Source organism: Ambystoma mexicanum, chromosome 10 (assembly GCF_040938575.1).
Source record: "Ambystoma mexicanum isolate Mex_15411 chromosome 10, UKY_AmexF1_1, whole genome shotgun sequence".
Taxonomy (NCBI): Eukaryota; Metazoa; Chordata; class Amphibia; order Caudata; family Ambystomatidae; genus Ambystoma; species Ambystoma mexicanum.
This window is the reverse complement of record NC_090932.1, coordinates 1,536,203,019-1,536,228,199: the sequence shown is the minus strand read 5'-3', so window position 1 is coordinate 1,536,228,199 and position 25,181 is coordinate 1,536,203,019. Positions and strand designations below refer to the sequence as shown.

Sequence of the window (25,181 nt, the reverse complement as noted above, 5' to 3'; positions counted from 1 at the left end):
ACATGTACTACTAAGCCGCACCCATCTTCCTGTCTCCTGTGGATCAAAGTGGCTCTCTGGTTAATTGAGCTCGAGAACAGACTGTCTGCATCAAATCACATATATCTTCCCTCTGAAAGGGGGTGGCCCTGCAGCGGTTGCCTACTGTAAACAGTTGTTCCACACATGACATTCAATGGCCTTCATACAGAGGGGTGGGAGCTAGCTTCAAGCTGACACATTGCATATGAAAAAGGTGTTGGGGTTTCCTGCCCTGTGTTAGTTCTGTGAACAGGCCTCTTGGCAGGCCTGCTTCACTTAACTCTCATCAGTATGCGCTGCCATCAGAGAGAACCTAACAATAGGCAGGGCATATCGATGGAGCCTTTGCTATTTTAAGTAGGCTGACCAGGGCCGGAGGAAGGCGTTGCCTTCCCCCTTCAGAGATGCTTTGATGTACCCATGGCTGTCACATTGCAGCTAAATGTGACAGGAGGACCGCACCGGTAGACTGTGTCCCCCAGAGTGCACTTGACTATGTGTTTGTTGTGCAGTGTCCATTGGGAAATGTGTGCGGGATAGCCCCACACATTTCCAGGAGGTTTACCTACCAACATTCCATTTCTTTTTTAAAAGTATCAAACCAGCCCAGGCGGAGCGCACACTCCCCGTGCGGATGGTCTAATTCCTCACTCTTGGTCAGGTTCTTCAATTCCTACCAGTCAAGTGGTCTCTTCTGTCTGTGTCTGCACTTCATTTGCACAGCAAACAGGCATGTCTTTCCCATGGCAACAGTGTCTTCTCCAAGCTGCACACACAGACAGCCGTTTCTCAGGCTAAATGTTCTCTTCTGACCTCAGTGGCAGAGCCACACTAAGCAGATGGCTCTGCAAAGGCCCAGGGGCTACAGCAAAAAGCCTGAACAGGGCAAGGCCGCTTCATTTTTGGCAGTGGAGTGGAAGTAGAATTGCAGGGTCCGCCCTATGAGACAGGGTACAAGACGTGAATTACATAGGACCTTTTCACTTTTCCCAGAGTCCCCTGCAAAATCGGGTCTATTTTCAAGGACAAGTGCAATTATCACAAACAGGTAGGTATGTGATGGCATGGAAATGTATCGAAATTGTAATGGTTTGGTCAACAGTTGGAACGCTCAGAGACAAATTGATTCACTTCTTGTCAATGTCCTGGCTGCACTGCAGAAACAGCTGGTCGTCCTGGTGGAGCATCACTTCACCTGTCCCCAAAGGAGCCCATTTCTCGATGCTGTCCTCGCTCCTGTGCAATCCTCCAATGGCTCTTTGCATTCTCAAGCCTCTCCCATGTTGCCTTGGCAGCGGCCTGCCCAATAATCTCTCAGGAGGGCGGGGTCACTTGCCAACAGGCCACCGATCATGCTAAGGGAAAGAGCGCACAGGTAGCAGCCTGCTCATTTGCATGTTTACTCCCAGAATCCTATGCATACCTTGCTACTATATTTGCTGTCAGTTTGGTGAGCGCAAGATGATACAGGTGTTCACCTCAACAAATCTCGGCACTGGAATCCAGGCGGTTTTATGAGTTTGACAAAGGATGCTCAGGATGGAGCTTGCTGGGATCAGTGCAAGTTAAATGGGAATCCATTCCCGGGGCGCACGGGCCTCTGGGTCAGGTGCTTTAGCTTTGCGCAGTGGCAGTATCGTAGCTCATGAGGTTTAACCGAGGCGCGATTATTGCTTATTGAAAACTTTACCCAATACCCCGCCATGACAGCTTGAAATATAGGTGGAATTGGTAATTTTTGACAGTCTCTACGGAGGCTGAACCGATTTGTTTGAAAAGGAGACAATGACGCTTTTACTCCACTGGAGAAGACCTAGCAAGAGGGGTGTGTTTTTCGGAACCCATCCCTTCTATTCTTTGTTCTCTCGTGGCCTACCCTCAACAAAGGGGTTTACTTCCAGAAGCTAGCGCATTCGTAAACTCCAAGCGGCGCAGCGAAGTCTATGGAACCGTGACCATGCAGCAGGTGCATTAAGCGCCTCAGTTGTCTCGCTGCCTTCCTGATCTCACGACATGAAAACCATGAGCTTTCAGAACCTAGCAGACAGTGACCTGTCTGCCTTCGATCCTCGTTGCCACATCTGCTCTTGCGAAAGTCATCAGATTGTTGGATGGTTACTCAGGGAGGTCTGGCTGCCACTGAAGCCAACCGCAGCAGAGGGGTCGCTTTACCTTTGGCCTTCGCTCACCATCTCAGTCTTCCCAAGAGAGGCAAAAGGGCATTTCTGTCCCCATGCATTCTATAGACACATATTCACGTGGAGTCAACAACCCGACCTCTCTTGGTGTGACGAATCAACTTCCGGGGCACTAGTGGTCCAGGGAGGAATATCGCTTTCTAGACCATCAATCAGTCCCACACCTCTAGTACACCGGAAGGGGTCCGAACAGTGGACGGAACGTCAGGCTGGTTAGTTGCAACAGAGCGAAAAAACAATTGTGACCCACTGATAAAAGGGACTGTCCAGTCAAGGTTGTATACAAATATCTACTTTAGTATTAATACAACAGACAGTTCTAACACACTACAAAATACAACCCACCCTATAAAGGAAAACAGGGGAGAGACAGTTTCACAAAGGAGAGGGATGCACTCTGGATACTGACAGGAGTGCAGTCGGTAAAGCAATCAGTCTGAACTGTTCAAGGTTATTTGGTTGCAGCAGCAAGGGAGCAAGAGGTCGTAAATGTCACTAAGGGCCTTCGGAGAAGGACCAGGGGGACAGAACCACAATGTAACTGGTGTTTGAGATGATCTTGGTACTCGACAGCATCGAGTGGCTTCCAGCATGCTTTGTAGCTCCGGCGACAGAGTTCAAGAGGGACGACAGATGCGGATATCAGTTGGCAGGCAGTTTGGTAAGCGAGGCTGGGCGGACGGCTGCAGGCTGCCCTACCCGGCGGCTCGGGGTGAAGAATCGTTGTCTGTGTGCTGGTTGGTGGATCTGGAACGCTGGTCGAGGGTTCTCAGACGGCTTTAGTGACTGCAGCGTGAGAACAGCCACAGTGGTGCAGCCGGTCGCAGTTTGAGAGCTCGACTGCTTCGAAAAAGTCCTTAAAAGATGGACGCTGGTTGATGCTTGTTGTGGCACTCCTCCGAGCTTCTTCTCAATGCTTGGGTCGACGTTTAAGGCGGCCGACCCAAAGCTGAGAAGAGTGTTTGCCGGCAACGGCCTTGTCCTTTGTTCAGAGACTCTCTGGCACTTCCCACCTAGGAAGCTTGCTGGCTTAACCTAGCAGGGCACGCTGTGTGCTGGCTGGGTACCGGTTCTGGTGCTGCTTGATGGATCCTCTGAGTCGGGTATCTCCCTCTGTTCCCTGGGAGATGTTTTGGGAGGTATTTTGCTTCCCTCTTGGAAATCCTGGACTTCCTTCACTGGCGGAAGCCGTGAGGCAGACTGTACCATCACCGAGGGTCCGAATGAGTCCTTCTTCGTACTCCTTTTGAAGTCGTCGGATGATCTGCTCAGTGAGGGGCTCAGCCCTCTTTTAAAGCCAAATGGGCCCCAGTGATTGGAGCATGCTAAGCCTACCTTAAAGACCCAATCCTGGGTCCCCACCACCAATCTTCTGTCATGCGTAAGGTCATGACCAGAGTGCTTTGCAACAGGAAAGGTAAGGGGTGACAACATGTACTACTAAGCCGCACCCATCTTCCTGTCTCCTGTGGATCTAAGTGGCTCTCTGGTTAATTGAGCTCGAGAACAGACTGTCTGCATCAAATCACATATATCTTCCCTCTGAAAGGGGGTGGCCCTGCAGCGGTTGCCTACTGTAAACAGTTGTTCCACACATGACATTCAATGGCCTTCATACAGAGGGGTGGGAGCTAGCTTCAAGCTGACACATTGCATATGAAAAAGGTGTTGGGGTTTCCTGCCCTGTGTTAGTTCTGTGAACAGGCCTCTTGGCAGGCCTGCTTCACTTAACTCTCATCAGTATGCGCTGCCATCAGAGAGAACCTAACAATAGGCAGGGCATATCGATGGAGCCTTTGCTATTTTAAGTAGGCTGACCAGGGCCGGAGGAAGGCGTTGCCTTCCCCCTTCAGAGATGCTTTGATGTACCCATGGCTGTCACATTGCAGCTAAATGTGACAGGAGGACCGCACCGGTAGACTGTGTCCCCCAGAGTGCACTTGACTATGTGTTTGTTGTGCAGTGTCCATTGGGAAATGTGTGCGGGATAGCCCCACACATTTCCAGGAGGTTTACCTACCAACATTCCATTTCTTTTTTAAAAGTATCAAACCAACCCAGGCGGAGCGCACACTCCCCGTGCGGATGGTCTAATTCCTCACTCTTGGTCAGGTTCTTCAATTCCTACCAGTCAAGTGGTCTCTTCTGTCTGTGTCTGCACTTCATTTGCACAGCAAACAGGCATGTCTTTCCCATGGCAACAGTGTCTTCTCCAAGCTGCACACACAGACAGCCGTTTCTCAGGCTAAATGTTCTCTTCTGACCTCAGTGGCAGAGCCACACTAAGCAGATGGCTCTGCAAAGGCCCAGGGGCTACAGCAAAAAGCCTGAACAGGGCAAGGCCGCTTCATTTTTGGCAGTGGAGTGGAAGTAGAATTGCAGGGTCCGCCCTATGAGACAGGGTACAAGACGTGAATTACATAGGACCTTTTCACTTTTCCCAGAGTCCCCTGCAAAATCGGGTCTATTTTCAAGGACAAGTGCAATTATCACAAACAGGTAGGTATGTGATGGCATGGAAATGTATCGAAATTGTAATGGTTTGGTCAACAGTTGGAACGCTCAGAGACAAATTGATTCACTTCTTGTCAATGTCCTGGCTGCACTGCAGAAACAGCTGGTCGTCCTGGTGGAGCATGACTTCACCTGTCCCCAAAGGAGCCCATTTCTCGATGCTGTCCTCGCTCCTGTGCAATCCTCCAATGGCTCTTTGCATTCTCAAGCCTCTCCCATGTTGCCTTGGCAGCGGCCTGCCCAATAATCTCTCAGGAGGGCGGGGTCACTTGCCAACAGGCCACCGATCATGCTAAGGGAAAGAGCGCACAGGTAGCAGCCTGCTCATTTGCATGTTTACTCCCAGAATCCTATGCATACCTTGCTACTATATTTGCTGTCAGTTTGGTGAGCGCAAGATGATACAGGTGTTCACCTCAACAAATCTCGGCACTGGAATCCAGGCGATTTTATGAGTTTGACAAAGGATGCTCAGGATGGAGCTTGCTGGGATCAGTGCAAGTTAAATGGGAATCCATTCCAGGGGCGCACGGGCCTCTGGGTCAGGTGCTTTAGCTTTGCGCAGTGGCAGTATCGTAGCTCATGAGGTTTAACCGAGGCGCGATTATTGCTTATTGAAAACTTTACCCAATACCCCGCCATGACAGCTTGAAATATAGCTGGAATTGGTAATTTTTGACAGTCTCTACGGAGGCTAAACCGATTTGTTTGAAAAGGAGACAATGACGCTTTTACTCCACTGGAGAAGACCTAGCAAGAGGGGTGTGTTTTTCGGAACCCATCCCTTCTATTCTTTGTTCTCTCGTGGCCTACCCTCAACAAAGGGGTTTACTTCCAGAAGCTAGCGCATTCGTAAACTCCAAGCGGCGCAGCGAAGTCTATGGAACCGTGACCATGCAGCAGGTGCATTAAGCGCCTCAGTTGTCTCGCTGCCTTCCTGATCTCACGACATGAAAACCATGAGCTTTCAGAACCTAGCAGACAGTGACCTGTCTGCCTTCGATCCTCTTTGCCACATCTGCTCTTGCGAAAGTCATCAGATTGTTCGATGGTTACTCAGGGAGGTCTGGCTGCCACTGAAGCCAACCGCAGCAGAGGGGTCGCTTTACCTTTGGCCTTCGCTCACCATCTCAGTCTTCCCAAGAGAGGCAAAAGGGCATTTCTGTCCCCATGCATTCTATAGACACATATTCACGTGGAGTCAACAACCCGACCTCTCTTGGTGTGACGAATCAACTTCCGGGGCACTAGTGGTCCAGGGAGGAATATCGCTTTCTAGACCATCAATCAGTCCCACACCTCTAGTACAGCGGAAGGGGTCCGAACAGTGGACGGAACGTCAGGCTGGTTAGTTGCAACAGAGCGAAAAAACAATTGTGACCCACTGATAAAAGGGACTGTCCAGTCAAGGTTGTATACAAATATCTACTTTAGTATTAATACAACAGACAGTTCTAACACACTACAAAATACAACCCACCCTATAAAGGAAAACAGGGGACAGACAGTTTCACAAAGGAGAGGGATGCACTCTGGATACTGACAGGAGTGCAGTCGGTAAAGCAATCAGTCTGAACTGTTCAAGGTTATTTGGTTGCAGCAGCAAGGGAGCAAGAGGTCGTAAATGTCACTAAGGGCCTTCGGAGAAGGACCAGGGGGACAGAACCACAATGTAACTGGTGTTTGAGATGATCTTGGTACTCGACAGCATCGAGTGGCTTCCAGCATGCTTTGTAGCTCCGGCGACAGAGTTCAAGAGGGACGACAGATGCGGATATCAGTTGGCAGGCAGTTTGGTAAGCGAGGCTGGGCGGACGGCTGCAGGCTGCCCTACCCGGCGGCTCGGGGTGAAGAATCGTTGTCTGTGTGCTGGTTGGTGGATCTGGAACGCTGGTCGAGGGTTCTCAGACGGCTTTAGTGACTGCAGCGTGAGAACAGCCACAGTGGTGCAGCCGGTCGCAGTTTGAGAGCTCGACTGCTTCGAAAAAGTCCTTAAAAGATGGACGCTGGTTGATGCTTGTTGTGGCACTCCTCCGAGCTTCTTCTCAATGCTTGGGTCGACGTTTAAGGCGGCCGACCCAAAGCTGAGAAGAGTGTTTGCCGGCAACGGCCTTGTCCTTTGTTCAGAGACTCTCTGGCAATTCCCACCTAGGAAGCTTGCTGGCTTAACCTAGCAGGGCACGCTGTGTGCTGGCTGGGTACCGGTTCTGGTGCTGCTTGATGGATCCTCTGAGTCGGGTATCTCCCTCTGTTCCCTGGGAGATGTTTTGGGAGGTATTTTGCTTCCCTCTTGGAAATCCTGGACTTCCTTCACTGGCGGAAGCCGTGAGGCAGACTGTACCATCACCGAGGGTCCGAATGAGTCCTTCTTCGTACTCCTTTTGAAGTCGTCGGATGATCTGTTTAGTGAGGGGCTCAGCCCTCTTTTAAAGCCAAATGGGCCCCAGTGATTGGAGCATGCTAAGCCTACCTTAAAGACCCAATCCTGGGTCCCCACCACCAATCTTCTGTCATGCGTAAGGTCATGACCAGAGTGCTTTGCAACAGGAAAGGTAAGGGGTGACAACATGTACTACTAAGCCGCACCCATCTTCCTGTCTCCTGTGGATCAAAGTGGCTCTCTGGTTAATTGAGCTCGAGAACAGACTGTCTGCATCAAATCACATATATCTTCCCTCTGAAAGGGGGTGGCCCTGCAGCGGTTGCCTACTGTAAACAGTTGTTCCACACATGACATTCAATGGCCTTCATACAGAGGGGTGGGAGCTAGCTTCAAGCTGACACATTGCATATGAAAAAGGTGTTGGGGTTTCCTGCCCTGTGTTAGTTCTGTGAACAGGCCTCTTGGCAGGCCTGCTTCACTTAACTCTCATCAGTATGTGCTGCCATCAGAGAGAACCTAACAATAGGCAGGGCATATCGATGAAGCCTTTGCTATTTTAAGTAGGCTGACCAGGGCCGGAGGAAGGCGTTGCCTTCCCCCTTCAGAGATGCTTTGATGTACCCATGGCTGTCACATTGCAGCTAAATGTGACAGGAGGACCGCACCGGTAGACTGTGTCCCCCAGAGTGCACTTGACTATGTGTTTGTTGTGCAGTGTCCATTGGGAAATGTGTGCGGAATAGCCCCACACATTTCCAGGAGGTTTACCTACCAACATTCCATTTCTTTTTTAAAAGTATCAAACCAGCCCAGGCGGAGCGCACACTCCCCGTGCGGATGGTCTAATTCCTCACTCTTGGTCAGGTTCTTCAATTCCTACCAGTCAAGTGGTCTCTTCTGTCTGTGTCTGCACTTCATTTGCACAGCAAACAGGCATGTCTTTCCCATGGCAACAGTGTCTTCTCCAAGCTGCACACACAGACAGCCGTTTCTCAGGCTAAATGTTCTCTTCTGACCTCAGTGGCAGAGCCACACTAAGCAGATGGCTCTGCAAAGGCCCAGGGGCTACAGCAAAAAGCCTGAACAGGGCAAGGCCGCTTCATTTTTGGCAGTGGAGTGGAAGTAGAATTGCAGGGTCCGCCCTATGAGACAGGGTACAAGACGTGAATTACATAGGACCTTTTCACTTTTCCCAGAGTCCCCTGCAAAATCGGGTCTATTTTCAAGGACAAGTGCAATTATCACAAACAGGTAGGTATGTGATGGCATTGAAATGTATCGAAATTGTAATGGTTTGGTCAACAGTTGGAACGCTCAGAGACAAATTGATTCACTTCTTGTCAATGTCCTGGCTGCACTGCAGAAACAGCTGGTCGTCCTGGTGGAGCATCACTTCACCTGTCCCCAAAGGAGCCCATTTCTCGATGCTGTCCTCGCTCCTGTGCAATCCTCCAATGGCTCTTTGCATTCTCAAGCCTCTCCCATGTTGCCTTGGCAGCGGCCTGCCCAATAATCTCTCAGGAGGGCGGGGTCACTTGCCAACAGGCCACCGATCATGCTAAGGGAAAGAGCGCACAGGTAGCAGCCTGCTCATTTGCATGTTTACTCCCAGAATCCTATGCATACCTTGCTACTATATTTGCTGTCAGTTTGGTGAGCGCAAGATGATACAGGTGTTCACCTCAACAAATCTCGGCACTGGAATCCAGGCGGTTTTATGAGTTTGACAAAGGATGCTCAGGATGGAGCTTGCTGGGATCAGTGCAAGTTAAATGGGAATCCATTCCCGGGGCGCACGGGCCTCTGGGTCAGGTGCTTTAGCTTTGCGCAGTGGCAGTATCGTAGCTCATGAGGTTTAACCGAGGCGCGATTATTGCTTATTGAAAACTTTACCCAATACCCCGCCATGACAGCTTGAAATATAGCTGGAATTGGTAATTTTTGACAGTCTCTACGGAGGCTGAACCGATTTGTTTGAAAAGGAGACAATGACGCTTTTACTCCACTGGAGAAGACCTAGCAAGAGGGATGTGTTTTTCGGAACCCCTCCCTTCTATTCTTTGTTCTCTCGTGGCCTACCCTCAACAAAGGGGTTTACTTCCAGAAGCTAGCGCATTCGTAAACTCCAAGCGGCGCAGCGAAGTCTATGGAACCGTGACCATGCAGCAGGTGCATTAAGCGCCTCAGTTGTCTCGCTGCCTTCCTGATCTCACGACATGAAAACCATGAGCTTTCAGAACCTAGCAGACAGTGACCTGTCTGCCTTCGATCCTCTTTGCCACATCTGCTCTTGCGAAAGTCATCAGATTGTTGGATGGTTACTCAGGGAGGTCTGGCTGCCACTGAAGCCAACCGCAGCAGAGGGGTCGCTTTACCTTTGGCCTTCGCTCACCATCTCAGTCTTCCCAAGAGAGGCAAAAGGGCATTTCTGTCCCCATGCATTCTATAGACACATATTCACGTGGAGTCAACAACCCGACCTCTCTTGGTGTGACGAATCAACTTCCGGGGCACTAGTGGTCCAGGGAGGAATATCGCTTTCTAGACCATCAATCAGTCCCACACCTCTAGTACACCGGAAGGGGTCCGAACAGTGGACGGAACGTCAGGCTGGTTAGTTGCAACAGAGCGAAAAAACAATTGTGACCCACTGATAAAAGGGACTGTCCAGTCAAGGTTGTATACAAATATCTACTTTAGTATTAATACAACAGACAGTTCTAACACACTACAAAATACAACCCACCCTATAAAGGAAAACAGGGGACAGACAGTTTCACAAAGGAGAGGGATGCACTCTGGATACTGACAGGAGTGCAGTCGGTAAAGCAATCAGTCTGAACTGTTCAAGGTTATTTGGTTGCAGCAGCAAGGGAGCAAGAGGTCGTAAATGTCACTAAGGGCCTTCGGAGAAGGACCAGGGGGACAGAACCACAATGTAACTGGTGTTTGAGATGATCTTGGTACTCGACAGCATCGAGTGGCTTCCAGCATGCTTTGTAGCTCCGGCGACAGAGTTCAAGAGGGACGACAGATGCGGATATCAGTTGGCAGGCAGTTTGGTAAGCGAGGCTGGGCGGACGGCTGCAGGCTGCCCTACCCGGCGGCTCGGGGTGAAGAATCGCTGTCTGTGTGCTGGTTGGTGGATCTGGAACGCTGGTCGAGGGTTCTCAGACGGCTTTAGTGACTGCAGCGTGAGAACAGCCACAGTGGTGCAGCCGGTCGCAGTTTGAGAGCTCGACTGCTTCGAAAAAGTCCTTAAAAGATGGACGCTGGTTGATGCTTGTTGTGGCACTCCTCCGAGCTTCTTCTCAATGCTTGGGTCGACGTTTAAGGCGGCCGACCCAAAGCTGAGAAGAGTGTTTGCCGGCAACGGCCTTGTCCTTTGTTCAGAGACTCTCTGGCACTTCCCACCTAGGAAGCTTGCTGGCTTAACCTAGCAGGGCACGCTGTGTGCTGGCTGGGTACCGGTTCTGGTGCTGCTTGATGGATCCTCTGAGTCGGGTATCTCCCTCTGTTCCCTGGGAGATGTTTTGGGAGGTATTTTGCTTCCCTCTTGGAAATCCTGGACTTCCTTCACTGGCGGAAGCCGTGAGGCAGACTGTACCATCACCGAGGGTCCGAATGAGTCCTTCTTCGTACTCCTTTTGAAGTCGTCGGATGATCTGTTTAGTGAGGGGCTCAGCCCTCTTTATAGCCAAATGGGCCCCAGTGATTGGAGCATGCTAAGCCTACCTTAAAGACCCAATCCTGGGTCCCCACCACCAATCTTCTGTCATGCGTAAGGTCATGACCAGAGTGCTTTGCAACAGGAAAGGTAAGGGGTGACAACATGTACTACTAAGCCGCACCCATCTTCCTGTCTCCTGTGGATCAAAGTGGCTCTCTGGTTAATTGAGCTCGAGAACAGACTGTCTGCATCAAATCACATATATCTTCCCTCTGAAAGGGGGTGGCCCTGCAGCGGTTGCCTACTGTAAACAGTTGTTCCACACATGACATTCAATGGCCTTCATACAGAGGGGTCGGAGCTAGCTTCAAGCTGACACATTGCATATGAAAAAGGTGTTGGGGTTTCCTGCCCTGTGTTAGTTCTGTGAACAGGCCTCTTGGCAGGCCTGCTTCACTTAACTCTCATCAGTATGCGCTGCCATCAGAGAGAACCTAACAATAGGCAGGGCATATCGATGGAGCCTTTGCTATTTTAAGTAGGCTGACCAGGGCCGGAGGAAGGCGTTGCCTTCCCCCTTCAGAGATGCTTTGATGTACCCATGGCTGTCACATTGCAGCTAAATGTGACAGGAGGACCGCACCGGTAGACTGTGTCCCCCAGAGTGCACTTGACTATGTGTTTGTTGTGCAGTGTCCATTGGGAAATGTGTGCGGGATAGCCCCACACATTTCCAGGAGGTTTACCTACCAACATTCCATTTCTTTTTTAAAAGTATCAAACCAACCCAGGCGGAGCGCACACTCCCCGTGCGGATGGTCTAATTCCTCACTCTTGGTCAGGTTCTTCAATTCCTACCAGTCAAGTGGTCTCTTCTGTCTGTGTCTGCACTTCATTTGCACAGCAAACAGGCATGTCTTTCCCATGGCAACAGTGTCTTCTCCAAGCTGCACACACAGACAGCCGTTTCTCAGGCTAAATGTTCTCTTCTGACCTCAGTGGCAGAGCCACACTAAGCAGATGGCTCTGCAAAGGCCCAGGGGCTACAGCAAAAAGCCTGAACAGGGCAAGGCCGCTTCATTTTTGGCAGTGGAGTGGAAGTAGAATTGCAGGGTCCGCCCTATGAGACAGGGTACAAGACGTGAATTACATAGGACCTTTTCACTTTTCCCAGAGTCCCCTGCAAAATCGGGTCTATTTTCAAGGACAAGTGCAATTATCACAAACAGGTAGGTATGTGATGGCATGGAAATGTATCGAAATTGTAATGGTTTGGTCAACAGTTGGAACGCTCAGAGACAAATTGATTCACTTCTTGTCAATGTCCTGGCTGCACTGCAGAAACAGCTGGTCGTCCTGGTGGAGCATGACTTCACCTGTCCCCAAAGGAGCCCATTTCTCGATGCTGTCCTCGCTCCTGTGCAATCCTCCAATGGCTCTTTGCATTCTCAAGCCTCTCCCATGTTGCCTTGGCAGCGGCCTGCCCAATAATCTCTCAGGAGGGCGGGGTCACTTGCCAACAGGCCACCGATCATGCTAAGGGAAAGAGCGCACAGGTAGCAGCCTGCTCATTTGCATGTTTACTCCCAGAATCCTATGCATACCTTGCTACTATATTTGCTGTCAGTTTGGTGAGCGCAAGATGATACAGGTGTTCACCTCAACAAATCTCGGCACTGGAATCCAGGCGATTTTATGAGTTTGACAAAGGATGCTCAGGATGGAGCTTGCTGGGATCAGTGCAAGTTAAATGGGAATCCATTCCCGGGGCGCACGGGCCTCTGGGTCAGGTGCTTTAGCTTTGCGCAGTGGCAGTATCGTAGCTCATGAGGTTTAACCGAGGCGCGATTATTGCTTATTGAAAACTTTACCCAATACCCCGCCATGACAGCTTGAAATATAGCTGGAATTGGTAATTTTTGACAGTCTCTACGGAGGCTAAACCGATTTGTTTGAAAAGGAGACAATGACGCTTTTACTCCACTGGAGAAGACCTAGCAAGAGGGGTGTGTTTTTCGGAACCCATCCCTTCTATTCTTTGTTCTCTCGTGGCCTACCCTCAACAAAGGGGTTTACTTCCAGAAGCTAGCGCATTCGTAAACTCCAAGCGGCGCAGCGAAGTCTATGGAACCGTGACCATGCAGCAGGTGCATTAAGCGCCTCAGTTGTCTCGCTGCCTTCCTGATCTCACGACATGAAAACCATGAGCTTTCAGAACCTAGCAGACAGTGACCTGTCTGCCTTCGATCCTCTTTGCCACATCTGCTCTTGCGAAAGTCATCAGATTGTTCGATGGTTACTCAGGGAGGTCTGGCTGCCACTGAAGCCAACCGCAGCAGAGGGGTCGCTTTACCTTTGGCCTTCGCTCACCATCTCAGTCTTCCCAAGAGAGGCAAAAGGGCATTTCTGTCCCCATGCATTCTATAGACACATATTCACGTGGAGTCAACAACCCGACCTCTCTTGGTGTGACGAATCAACTTCCGGGGCACTAGTGGTCCAGGGAGGAATATCGCTTTCTAGACCATCAATCAGTCCCACACCTCTAGTACAGCGGAAGGGGTCCGAACAGTGGACGGAACGTCAGGCTGGTTAGTTGCAACAGAGCGAAAAAACAATTGTGACCCACTGATAAAAGGGACTGTCCAGTCAAGGTTGTATACAAATATCTACTTTAGTATTAATACAACAGACAGTTCTAACACACTACAAAATACAACCCACCCTATAAAGGAAAACAGGGGACAGACAGTTTCACAAAGGAGAGGGATGCACTCTGGATACTGACAGGAGTGCAGTCGGTAAAGCAATCAGTCTGAACTGTTCAAGGTTATTTGGTTGCAGCAGCAAGGGAGCAAGAGGTCGTAAATGTCACTAAGGGCCTTCGGAGAAGGACCAGGGGGACAGAACCACAATGTAACTGGTGTTTGAGATGATCTTGGTACTCGACAGCATCGAGTGGCTTCCAGCATGCTTTGTAGCTCCGGCGACAGAGTTCAAGAGGGACGACAGATGCGGATATCAGTTGGCAGGCAGTTTGGTAAGCGAGGCTGGGCGGACGGCTGCAGGCTGCCCTACCCGGCGGCTCGGGGTGAAGAATCGTTGTCTGTGTGCTGGTTGGTGGATCTGGAACGCTGGTCGAGGGTTCTCAGACGGCTTTAGTGACTGCAGCGTGAGAACAGCCACAGTGGTGCAGCCGGTCGCAGTTTGAGAGCTCGACTGCTTCGAAAAAGTCCTTAAAAGATGGACGCTGGTTGATGCTTGTTGTGGCACTCCTCCGAGCTTCTTCTCAATGCTTGGGTCGACGTTTAAGGCGGCCGACCCAAAGCTGAGAAGAGTGTTTGCCGGCAACGGCCTTGTCCTTTGTTCAGAGACTCTCTGGCACTTCCCACCTAGGAAGCTTGCTGGCTTAACCTAGCAGGGCACGCTGTGTGCTGGCTGGGTACCGGTTCTGGTGCTGCTTGATGGATCCTCTGAGTCGGGTATCTCCCTCTGTTCCCTGGGAGATGTTTTGGGAGGTATTTTGCTTCCCTCTTGGAAATCCTGGACTTCCTTCACTGGCGGAAGCCGTGAGGCAGACTGTACCATCACCGAGGGTCCGAATGAGTCCTTCTTCGTACTCCTTTTGAAGTCGTCGGATGATCTGTTTAGTGAGGGGCTCAGCCCTCTTTTAAAGCCAAATGGGCCCCAGTGATTGGAGCATGCTAAGCCTACCTTAAAGACCCAATCCTGGGTCCCCACCACCAATCTTCTGTCATGCGTAAGGTCATGGCCAGAGTGCTTTGCAACAGGAAAGGTAAGGGGTGACAACATGTACTACTAAGCCGCACCCATCTTCCTGTCTCCTGTGGATCAAAGTGGCTCTCTGGTTAATTGAGCTCGAGAACAGACTGTCTGCATCAAATCACATATATCTTCCCTCTGAAAGGGGGTGGCCCTGCAGCGGTTGCCTACTGTAAACAGTTGTTCCACACATGACATTCAATGGCCTTCATACAGAGGGGTGGGAGCTAGCTTCAAGCTGACACATTGCATATGAAAAAGGTGTTGGGGTTTCCTGCCCTGTGTTAGTTCTGTGAACAGGCCTCTTGGCAGGCCTGCTTCACTTAACTCTCATCAGTATGTGCTGCCATCAGAGAGAACCTAACAATAGGCAGGGCATATCGATGGAGCCTTTGCTATTTTAAGTAGGCTGACCAGGGCCGGAGGAAGGCGTTGCCTTCCCCCTTCAGAGATGCTTTGATGTACCCATGGCTGTCACATTGCAGCTAAATGTGACAGGAGGACCGCACCGGTAGACTGTGTCCCCCAGAGTGCACTTGACTATGTGTTTGTTGTGCAGTGTCCATTGGGAAATGTGTGCGGAATAGCCCCACACATTTCCAGGAGGTTTACCTACCAACATTCCATTTCTTTTTTAAAAGTATCAAACCAGCCCAGGCGGAGCGCACACTCCCCGTGCGGATGGTCTAATTCCTCACTCTTGGTCAGGTTCTTCAATTCCTACCAGTCAAGTGGTCTCTTCTGTCTGTGTCTGCACTTCATTTGCACAGCAAACAGGCATGTCTTTCCCATGGCAACAGTGTCTTCTCCAAGCTGCACACACAGACAGCCGTTTCTCAGGCTAAATGTTCTCTTCTGACCTCAGTGGCAGAGCCACACTAAGCAGATGGCTCTGCAAAGGCCCAGGGGCTACAGCAAAAAGCCTGAACAGGGCAAGGCCGCTTCATTTTTGGCAGTGGAGTGGAAGTAGAATTGCAGGGTCCGCCCTATGAGACAGGGTACAAGACGTGAATTACATAGGACCTTTTCACTTTTCCCAGAGTCCCCTGCAAAATCGGGTCTATTTTCAAGGACAAGTGCAATTATCACAAACAGGTAGGTATGTGATGGCATTGAAATGTATCGAAATTGTAATGGTTTGGTCAACAGTTGGAACGCTCAGAGACAAATTGATTCACTTCTTGTCAATGTCCTGGCTGCACTGCAGAAACAGCTGGTCGTCCTGGTGGAGCATCACTTCACCTGTCCCCAAAGGAGCCCATTTCTCGATGCTGTCCTCGCTCCTGTGCAATCCTCCAATGGCTCTTTGCATTCTCAAGCCTCTCCCATGTTGCCTTGGCAGCGGCCTGCCCAATAATCTCTCAGGAGGGCGGGGTCACTTGCCAACAGGCCACCGATCATGCTAAGGGAAAGAGCGCACAGGTAGCAGCCTGCTCATTTGCATGTTTACTCCCAGAATCCTATGCATACCTTGCTACTATATTTGCTGTCAGTTTGGTGAGCGCAAGATGATACAGGTGTTCACCTCAACAAATCTCGGCACTGGAATCCAGGCGGTTTTATGAGTTTGACAAAGGATGCTCAGGATGGAGCTTGCTGGGATCAGTGCAAGTTAAATGGGAATCCATTCCCGGGGCGCACGGGCCTCTGGGTCAGGTGCTTTAGCTTTGCGCAGTGGCAGTATCGTAGCTCATGAGGTTTAACCGAGGCGCGATTATTGCTTATTGAAAACTTTACCCAATACCCCGCCATGACAGCTTGAAATATAGCTGGAATTGGTAATTTTTGACAGTCTCTACGGAGGCTGAACCGATTTGTTTGAAAAGGAGACAATGACGCTTTTACTCCACTGGAGAAGACCTAGCAAGAGGGATGTGTTTTTCGGAACCCCTCCCTTCTATTCTTTGTTCTCTCGTGGCCTACCCTCAACAAAGGGGTTTACTTCCAGAAGCTAGCGCATTCGTAAACTCCAAGCGGCGCAGCGAAGTCTATGGAACCGTGACCATGCAGCAGGTGCATTAAGCGCCTCAGTTGTCTCGCTGCCTTCCTGATCTCACGACATGAAAACCATGAGCTTTCAGAACCTAGCAGACAGTGACCTGTCTGCCTTCGATCCTCTTTGCCACATCTGCTCTTGCGAAAGTCATCAGATTGTTGGATGGTTACTCAGGGAGGTCTGGCTGCCACTGAAGCCAACCGCAGCAGAGGGGTCGCTTTACCTTTGGCCTTCGCTCACCATCTCAGTCTTCCCAAGAGAGGCAAAAGGGCATTTCTGTCCCCATGCATTCTATAGACACATATTCACGTGGAGTCAACAACCCGACCTCTCTTGGTGTGACGAATCAACTTCCGGGGCACTAGTGGTCCAGGGAGGAATATCGCTTTCTAGACCATCAATCAGTCCCACACCTCTAGTACACCGGAAGGGGTCCGAACAGTGGACGGAACGTCAGGCTGGTTAGTTGCAACAGAGCGAAAAAACAATTGTGACCCACTGATAAAAGGGACTGTCCAGTCAAGGTTGTATACAAATATCTACTTTAGTATTAATACAACAGACAGTTCTAACACACTACAAAATACAACCCACCCTATAAAGGAAAACAGGGGACAGACAGTTTCACAAAGGAGAGGGATGCACTCTGGATACTGACAGGAGTGCAGTCGGTAAAGCAATCAGTCTGAACTGTTCAAGGTTATTTGGTTGCAGCAGCAAGGGAGCAAGAGGTCGTAAATGTCACTAAGGGCCTTCGGAGAAGGACCAGGGGGACAGAACCACAATGTAACTGGTGTTTGAGATGATCTTGGTACTCGACAGCATCGAGTGGCTTCCAGCATGCTTTGTAGCTCCGGCGACAGAGTTCAAGAGGGACGACAGATGCGGATATCAGTTGGCAGGCAGTTTGGTAAGCGAGGCTGGGCGGACGGCTGCAGGCTGCCCTACCCGGCGGCTCGGGGTGAAGAATCGCTGTCTGTGTGCTGGTTGGTGGATCTGGAACGCTGGTCGAGGGTTCTCAGACGGCTTTAGTGACTGCAGCGTGAGAACAGCCACAGTGGTGCAGCCGGTCGCAGTTTGAGAGCTCGACTGCTTCGAAAAAGTCCTTAAAAGATGGACGCTGGTTGATGCTTGTTGTGGCACTCCTCCGAGCTTCTTCTCAATGCTTGGGTCGACGTTTAAGGCGGCCGACCCAAAGCTGAGAAGAGTGTTTGCCGGCAACGGCCTTGTCCTTTGTTCAGAGACTCTCTGGCACTTCCCACCTAGGAAGCTTGCTGGCTTAACCTAGCAGGGCACGCTGTGTGCTGGCTGGGTACCGGTTCTGGTGCTGCTTGATGGATCCTCTGAGTCGGGTATCTCCCTCTGTTCCCTGGGAGATGTTTTGGGAGGTATTTTGCTTCCCTCTTGGAAATCCTGGACTTCCTTCACTGGCGGAAGCCGTGAGGCAGACTGTACCATCACCGAGGGTCCGAATGAGTCCTTCTTCGTACTCCTTTTGAAGTCGTCGGATGATCTGTTTAGTGAGGGGCTCAGCCCTCTTTTAAAGCCAAATGGGCCCCAGTGATTGGAGCATGCTAAGCCTACCTTAAAGACCCAATCCTGGGTCCCCACCACCAATCTTCTGTCATGCGTAAGGTCATGACCAGAGTGCTTTGCAACAGGAAAGGTAAGGGGTGACAACATGTACTACTAAGCCGCACCCATCTTCCTGTCTCCTGTGGATCAAAGTGGCTCTCTGGTTAATTGAGCTCGAGAACAGACTGTCTGCATCAAATCACATATATCTTCCCTCTGAAAGGGGGTGGCCCTGCAGCGGTTGCCTACTGTAAACAGTTGTTCCACACATGACATTCAATGGCCTTCATACAGAGGGGTCGGAGCTAGCTTCAAGCTGACACATTGCATATGAAAAAGGTGTTGGGGTTTCCTGCCCTGTGTTAGTTCTGTGAACAGGCCTCTTGGCAGGCCTGCTTCACTTAACTCTCATCAGTATGCGCTGCCATCAGAGAGAACCTAACAATAGGCAGGGCATATCGATGGAGCCTTTGCTATTTTAAGTAGGCTGACCAGGGCCGGAGGAAGGCGTTGCCTTCCCCCTTCAGAGATGCTTTGATGTACCCATGGCTGTCACATTGCAGCTAAATGTGACAGGAGGACCGCACCGGTAGACTGTGTCCCCCAGAGTGCACTTGACTATGTGTTTGTTGTGCAGTGTCCATTGGGAAATGTGTGCGGAATAGCCCCACACATTTCCAGGAGGTTTACCTACCAACATTCCATTTCTTTTTTAAAAGTATCAAACCAGCCCAGGCGGAGCGCACACTCCCCGTGCGGATGGTCTAATTCCTCACTCTTGGTCAGGTTCTTCAATTCCTACCAGTCAAGTGGTCTCTTCTGTCTGTGTCTGCACTTCATTTGCACAGCAAACAGGCATGTCTTTCCCATGGCAACAGTGTCTTCTCCAAGCTGCACACACAGACAGCCGTTTCTCAGGCTAAATGTTCTCTTCTGACCTCAGTGGCAGAGCCACACTAAGCAGATGGCTCTGCAAAGGCCCAGGGGCTACAGCAAAAAGCCTGAACAGGGCAAGGCCGCTTCATTTTTGGCAGTGGAGTGGAAGTAGAATTGCAGGGTCCGCCCTATGAGACAGGGTACAAGACGTGAATTACATAGGACCTTTTCACTTTTCCCAGAGTCCCCTGCAAAATCGGGTCTATTTTCAAGGACAAGTGCAATTATCACAAACAGGTAGGTATGTGATGGCATGGAAATGTATCGAAATTGTAATGGTTTGGTCAACAGTTGGAACGCTCAGAGACAAATTGATTCACTTCTTGTCAATGTCCTGGCTGCACTGCAGAAACAGCTGGTCGTCCTGGTGGAGCATCACTTCACCTGTCCCCAAAGGAGCCCATTTCTCGATGCTGTCCTCGCTCCTGTGCAATCCTCCAATGGCTCTTTGCATTCTCAAGCCTCTCCCATGTTGCCTTGGCAGCGGCCTGCCCAATAATCTCTCAGGAGGGCGGGGTCACTTGCCAACAGGCCACCGATCATGCTAAGGGAAAGAGCGCACAGGTAGCAGCCTGCTCATTTGCATGTTTACTCCCAGAATCCTATGCATACCTTGCTACTATATTTGCTGTCAGTTTGGTGAGCGCAAGATGATACAGGTGTTCACCTCAACAAATCTCGGCACTGGAATCCAGGCGGTTTTATGAGTTTGACAAAGGATGCTCAGGATGGAGCTTGCTGGGATCAGTGCAAGTTAAATGGGAATCCATTCCCGGGGCGCACGGGCCTCTGGGTCAGGTGCTTTAGCTTTGCGCAGTGGCAGTATCGTAGCTCATGAGGTTTAACCGAGGCGCGATTATTGCTTATTGAAAACTTTACCCAATACCCCGCCATGACAGCTTGAAATATAGCTGGAATTGGTAATTTTTGACAGTCTCTACGGAGGCTGAACCGATTTGTTTGAAAAGGAGACAATGACGCTTTTACTCCACTGGAGAAGACCTAGCAAGAGGGGTGTGTTTTTCGGAACCCATCCCTTCTATTCTTTGTTCTCTCGTGGCCTACCCTCAACAAAGGGGTTTACTTCCAGAAGCTAGCGCATTCGTAAACTCCAAGCGGCGCAGCGAAGTCTATGGAACCGTGACCATGCAGCAGGTGCATTAAGCACCTCAGTTGTCTCGCTGCCTTCCTGATCTCACGACATGAAAACCATGAGCTTTCAGAACCTAGCAGACAGTGACCTGTCTGCCTTCGATCCTCTTTGCCACATCTGCTCTTGCGAAAGTCATCAGTTTTTGGATGGTTACTCAGGGAGGTCTGGCTGCCACTGAAGCCAACCGCAGCAGAGGGGTCGCTTTACCTTTGGCCTTCGCTCACCATCTCAGTCTTCCCAAGAGAGGCAAAAGGGCATTTCTGTCCCCATGCATTCTATAGACACATATTCACGTGGAGTCAACAACCCGACCTCTCTTGGTGTGACGAATCAACTTCCGGGGCACTAGTGGTCCAGGGAGGAATATCGCTTTCTAGACCATCAATCAGTCCCACACCTCTAGTACACCGGAAGGGGTCCGAACAGTGGACGGAACGTCAGGCTGGTTAGTTGCAACAGAGCGAAAAAACAATTGTGACCCACTGATAAAAGGGACTGTCCAGTCAAGGTTGTATACAAATATCTACTTTAGTATTAATACAACAGACAGTTCTAACACACTACAAAATACAACCCACCCTATAAAGGAAAACAGGGGACAGACAGTTTCACAAAGGAGAGGGATGCACTCTGGATACTGACAGGAGTGCAGTCGGTAAAGCAATCAGTCTGAACTGTTCAAGGTTATTTGGTTGCAGCAGCAAGGGAGCAAGAGGTCGTAAATGTCACTAAGGGCCTTCGGAGAAGGACCAGGGGGACAGAACCACAATGTAACTGGTGTTTGAGATGATCTTGGTACTCGACAGCATCGAGTGGCTTCCAGCATGCTTTGTAGCTCCGGCGACAGAGTTCAAGAGGGACGACAGATGCGGATATCAGTTGGCAGGCAATTTGGTAAGCGAGGCTGGGCGGACGGCTGCAGGCTGCCCTACCCGGCGGCTCGGGGTGAAGAATCGTTGTCTGTGTGCTGGTTGGTGGATCTGGAACGCTGGTCGAGGGTTCTCAGACGGCTTTAGTGACTGCAGCGTGAGAACAGCCACAGTGGTGCAGCCGGTCGCAGTTTGAGAGCTCGACTGCTTCGAAAAAGTCCTTAAAAGATGGACGCTGGTTGATGCTTGTTGTGGCACTCCTCCGAGCTTCTTCTCAATGCTTGGGTCGACGTTTAAGGCGGCCGACCCAAAGCTGAGAAGAGTGTTTGCCGGCAACGGCCTTGTCCTTTGTTCAGAGACTCTCTGGCACTTCCCACCTAGGAAGCTTGCTGGCTTAACCTAGCAGGGCACGCTGTGTGCTGGCTGGGTACCGGTTCTGGTGCTGCTTGATGGATCCTCTGAGTCGGGTATCTCCCTCTGTTCCCTGGGAGATGTTTTGGGAGGTATTTTGCTTCCCTCTTGGAAATCCTGGACTTCCTTCACTGGCGGAAGCCGTGAGGCAGACTGTACCATCACCGAGGGTCCGAATGAGTCCTTCTTCGTACTCCTTTTCAAGTCGTCGGATGATCTGCTTAGTGAGGGGCTCAGCCCTCTTTTAAAGCCAAATGGGCCCCAGTGATTGAAGCATGCTAAGCCTACCTTAAAGACCCAATCCTGGGTCCCCACCACCAATCTTCTGTCATGCGTAAGGTCATGACCAGAGTGCTTTGCAACAGGAAAGGTAAGGGGTGACAACATGTACTACTAAGCCGCACCCATCTTCCTGTCTCCTGTGGATCAAAGTGGCTCTCTGGTTAATTGAGCTCGAGAACAGACTGTCTGCATCAAATCACATATATCTTCCCTCTGAAAGGGGGTGGCCCTGCAGCGGTTGCCTACTGTAAACAGTTGTTCCACACATGACATTCAATGGCCTTCATACAGAGGGGTGGGAGCTAGCTTCAAGCTGACACATTGCATATGAAAAAGGTGTTGGGGTTTCCTGCCCTGTGTTAGTTCTGTGAACAGGCCTCTTGGCAGGCCTGCTTCACTTAACTCTCATCAGTATGCGCTGCCATCAGAGAGAACCTAACAATAGGCAGGGCATATCGATGGAGCCTTTGCTATTTTAAGTAGGCTGACCAGGGCCGGAGGAAGGCGTTGCCTTCCCCCTTCAGAGATGCTTTGATGTACCCATGGCTGTCACATTGCAGCTAAATGTGACAGGAGGACCGCACCGGTAGACTGTGTCCCCCAGAGTGCACTTGACTATGTGTTTGTTGTGCAGTGTCCATTGGGAAATGTGTGCGGAATAGCCCCACACATTTCCAGGAGGTTTACCTACCAACATTCCATTTCTTTTTTAAAAGTATCAAACCAGCCCAGGCGGAGCGCACACTCCCCGTGCGGATGGTCTAATTCCTCACTCTTGGTCAGGTTCTTCAATTCCTACCAGTCAAGTGGTCTCTTCTGTCTGTGTCTGCACTTCATTTGCACAGCAAACAGGCATGTCTTTCCCATGGCAACAGTGTCTTCTCCAAGCTGCACACACAGACAGCCGTTTCTCAGGCTAAATGTTCTCTTCTGACCTCAGTGGCAGAGCCACACTAAGCAGATGGCTCTGCAAAGGCCCAGGGGCTACAGCAAAAAGCCTGAACAGGGCAAGGCCGCTTCATTTTTGGCAGTGGAGTGGAAGTAGAATTGCAGGGTCCGCCCTATGAGACAGGGTACAAGACGTGAATTACATAGGACCTTTTCACTTTTCCCAGAGTCCCCTGCAAAATCGGGTCTATTTTCAAGGACAAGTGCAATTATCACAAACAGGTAGGTATGTGATGGCATGGACATGTATCGAAATTGTAATGGTTTGGTCAACAGTTGGAACGCTCAGAGACAAATTGATTCACTTCTTGTCAATGTCCTGGCTGCACTGCAGAAACAGCTGGTCGTCCTGGTGGAGCATCACTTCACCTGTCCCCAAAGGAGCCCATTTCTCGATGCTGTCCTCGCTCCTGTGCAATCCTCCAATGGCTCTTTGCATTCTCAAGCCTCTCCCATGTTGCCTTGGCAGCGGCCTGCCCAATAATCTCTCAGGAGGGCGGGGTCACTTGCCAACAGGCCACCGATCATGCTAAGGGAAAGAGCGCACAGGTAGCAGCCTGCTCATTTGCATGTTTACTCCCAGAATCCTATGCATACCTTGCTACTATATTTGCTGTCAGTTTGGTGAGCGCAAGATGATACAGGTGTTCACCTCAACAAATCTCGGCACTGGAATCCAGGCGGTTTTATGAGTTTGACAAAGGATGCTCAGGATGGAGCTTGCTGGGATCAGTGCAAGTTAAATGGGAATCCATTCCCGGGGCGCACGGGCCTCTGGGTCAGGTGCTTTAGCTTTGCGCAGTGGCAGTATCGTAGCTCATGAGGTTTAACCGAGGCGCGATTATTGCTTATTGAAAACTTTACCCAATACCCCGCCATGACAGCTTGAAATATAGCTGGAATTGGTAATTTTTGACAGTCTCTACGGAGGCTGAACCGATTTGTTTGAAAAGGAGACAATGACGCTTTTACTCCACTGGAGAAGACCTAGCAAGAGGGGTGTGTTTTTCGGAACCCATCCCTTCTATTCTTTGTTCTCTCGTGGCCTACCCTCAACAAAGGGGTTTACTTGCAGAAGCTAGCGCATTCGTAAACTCCAAGCGGCGCAGCGAAGTCTATGGAACCGTGACCATGCAGCAGGTGCATTAAGCGCCTCAGTTGTCTCGCTGCCTTCCTGATCTCACGACATGAAAACCATGAGCTTTCAGAACCTAGCAGACAGTGACTTGTCTGCCTTCGATCCTCTTTGCCACATCTGCTCTTGCGAAAGTCATCAGATTGTTGGATGGTTACTCAGGGAGGTCTGGCTGCCACTGAAGCCAACCGCAGCAGAGGGGTCGCTTTACCTTTGGCCTTCGCTCACCATCTCAGTCTTCCCAAGAGAGGCAAAAGGGCATTTCTGTCCCCATGCATTCTATAGACACATATTCACGTGGAGTCAACAACCCGACCTCTCTTGGTGTGACGAATCAACTTCCGGGGCACTAGTGGTCCAGGGAGGAATATCGCTTTCTAGACCATCAATCAGTCCCACACCTCTAGTACACCGGAAGGGGTCCGAACAGTGGACGGAACGTCAGGCTGGTTAGTTGCAACAGAGCGAAAAAACAATTGTGACCCACTGATAAAAGGGACTGTCCAGTCAAGGTTGTATACAAATATCTACTTTAGTATTAATACAACAGACAGTTCTAACACACTACAAAATACAACCCACCCTATAAAGGAAAACAGGGGACAGACAGTTTCACAAAGGAGAGGGATGCACTCTGGATACTGACAGGAGTGCAGTCGGTAAAGCAATCAGTCTGAACTGTTCAAGGTTATTTGGTTGCAGCAGCAAGGGAGCAAGAGGTCGTAAATGTCACTAAGGGCCTTCGGAGAAGGACCAGGGGGACAGAACCACAATGTAACTGGTGTTTGAGATGATCTTGGTACTCGACAGCATCGAGTGGCTTCCAGCATGCTTTGTAGCTCCGGCGACAGAGTTCAAGAGGGACGACAGATGCGGATATCAGTTGGCAGGCAGTTTGGTAAGCGAGGCTGGGCGGACGGCTGCAGGCTGCCCTACCCGGCGGCTCGGGGTGAAGAATCGTTGTCTGTGTGCTGGTTGGTGGATCTGGAACGCTGGTCGAGGGTTCTCAGACGGCTTTAGTGACTGCAGCGTGAGAACAGCCACAGTGGTGCAGCCGGTCGCAGTTTGAGAGCTCGACTGCTTCGAAAAAGTCCTTAAAAGATGGACGCTGGTTGATGCTTGTTGTGGCACTCCTCCGAGCTTCTTCTCAATGCTTTGGTCGACGTTTAAGGCGGCCGACCCAAAGCTGAGAAGAGTGTTTGCCGGCAACGGCCTTGTCCTTTGTTCAGAGACTCTCTGGCACTTCCCACCTAGGAAGCTTGCTGGCTTAACCTAGCAGGGCACGCTGTGTGCTGGCTGGGTACCGG

The 25,181-nt window shown here is 50.6% G+C and overlaps 7 non-coding genes across 7 annotated transcripts; all 7 read left to right on the top strand.

Annotated features, from left to right (window-relative positions):
- The first annotated feature begins 1,637 nt into the window (after positions 1 to 1,637).
- LOC138496703 (U4 spliceosomal RNA) lies at positions 1,638 to 1,778 on the top strand. The gene has a single exon (XR_011278190.1). It is a non-coding gene; the product is annotated as a U4 spliceosomal RNA (small nuclear RNA).
- A 3,508-nt stretch (positions 1,779 to 5,286) lies between these two features.
- Positions 5,287 to 5,427, top strand: LOC138496448 (U4 spliceosomal RNA). Its single transcript, XR_011277959.1, has one exon. It is a non-coding gene; the product is annotated as a U4 spliceosomal RNA (small nuclear RNA).
- Positions 5,428 to 8,935: 3,508 nt separating this feature from the next.
- On the top strand, positions 8,936 to 9,076 carry LOC138496446 (U4 spliceosomal RNA). The gene has a single exon (XR_011277957.1). It is a non-coding gene; the product is annotated as a U4 spliceosomal RNA (small nuclear RNA).
- Positions 9,077 to 12,583: 3,507 nt separating this feature from the next.
- LOC138496445 (U4 spliceosomal RNA) lies at positions 12,584 to 12,724 on the top strand. Its single transcript, XR_011277956.1, has one exon. It is a non-coding gene; the product is annotated as a U4 spliceosomal RNA (small nuclear RNA).
- A 3,508-nt stretch (positions 12,725 to 16,232) lies between these two features.
- Positions 16,233 to 16,373, top strand: LOC138496444 (U4 spliceosomal RNA). Its single transcript, XR_011277955.1, has one exon. It is a non-coding gene; the product is annotated as a U4 spliceosomal RNA (small nuclear RNA).
- A 3,508-nt stretch (positions 16,374 to 19,881) lies between these two features.
- LOC138496443 (U4 spliceosomal RNA) lies at positions 19,882 to 20,022 on the top strand. Its single transcript, XR_011277954.1, has one exon. It is a non-coding gene; the product is annotated as a U4 spliceosomal RNA (small nuclear RNA).
- A 3,507-nt stretch (positions 20,023 to 23,529) lies between these two features.
- LOC138496442 (U4 spliceosomal RNA) lies at positions 23,530 to 23,670 on the top strand. The gene has a single exon (XR_011277953.1). It is a non-coding gene; the product is annotated as a U4 spliceosomal RNA (small nuclear RNA).
- Positions 23,671 to 25,181: the final 1,511 nt, after the last annotated feature.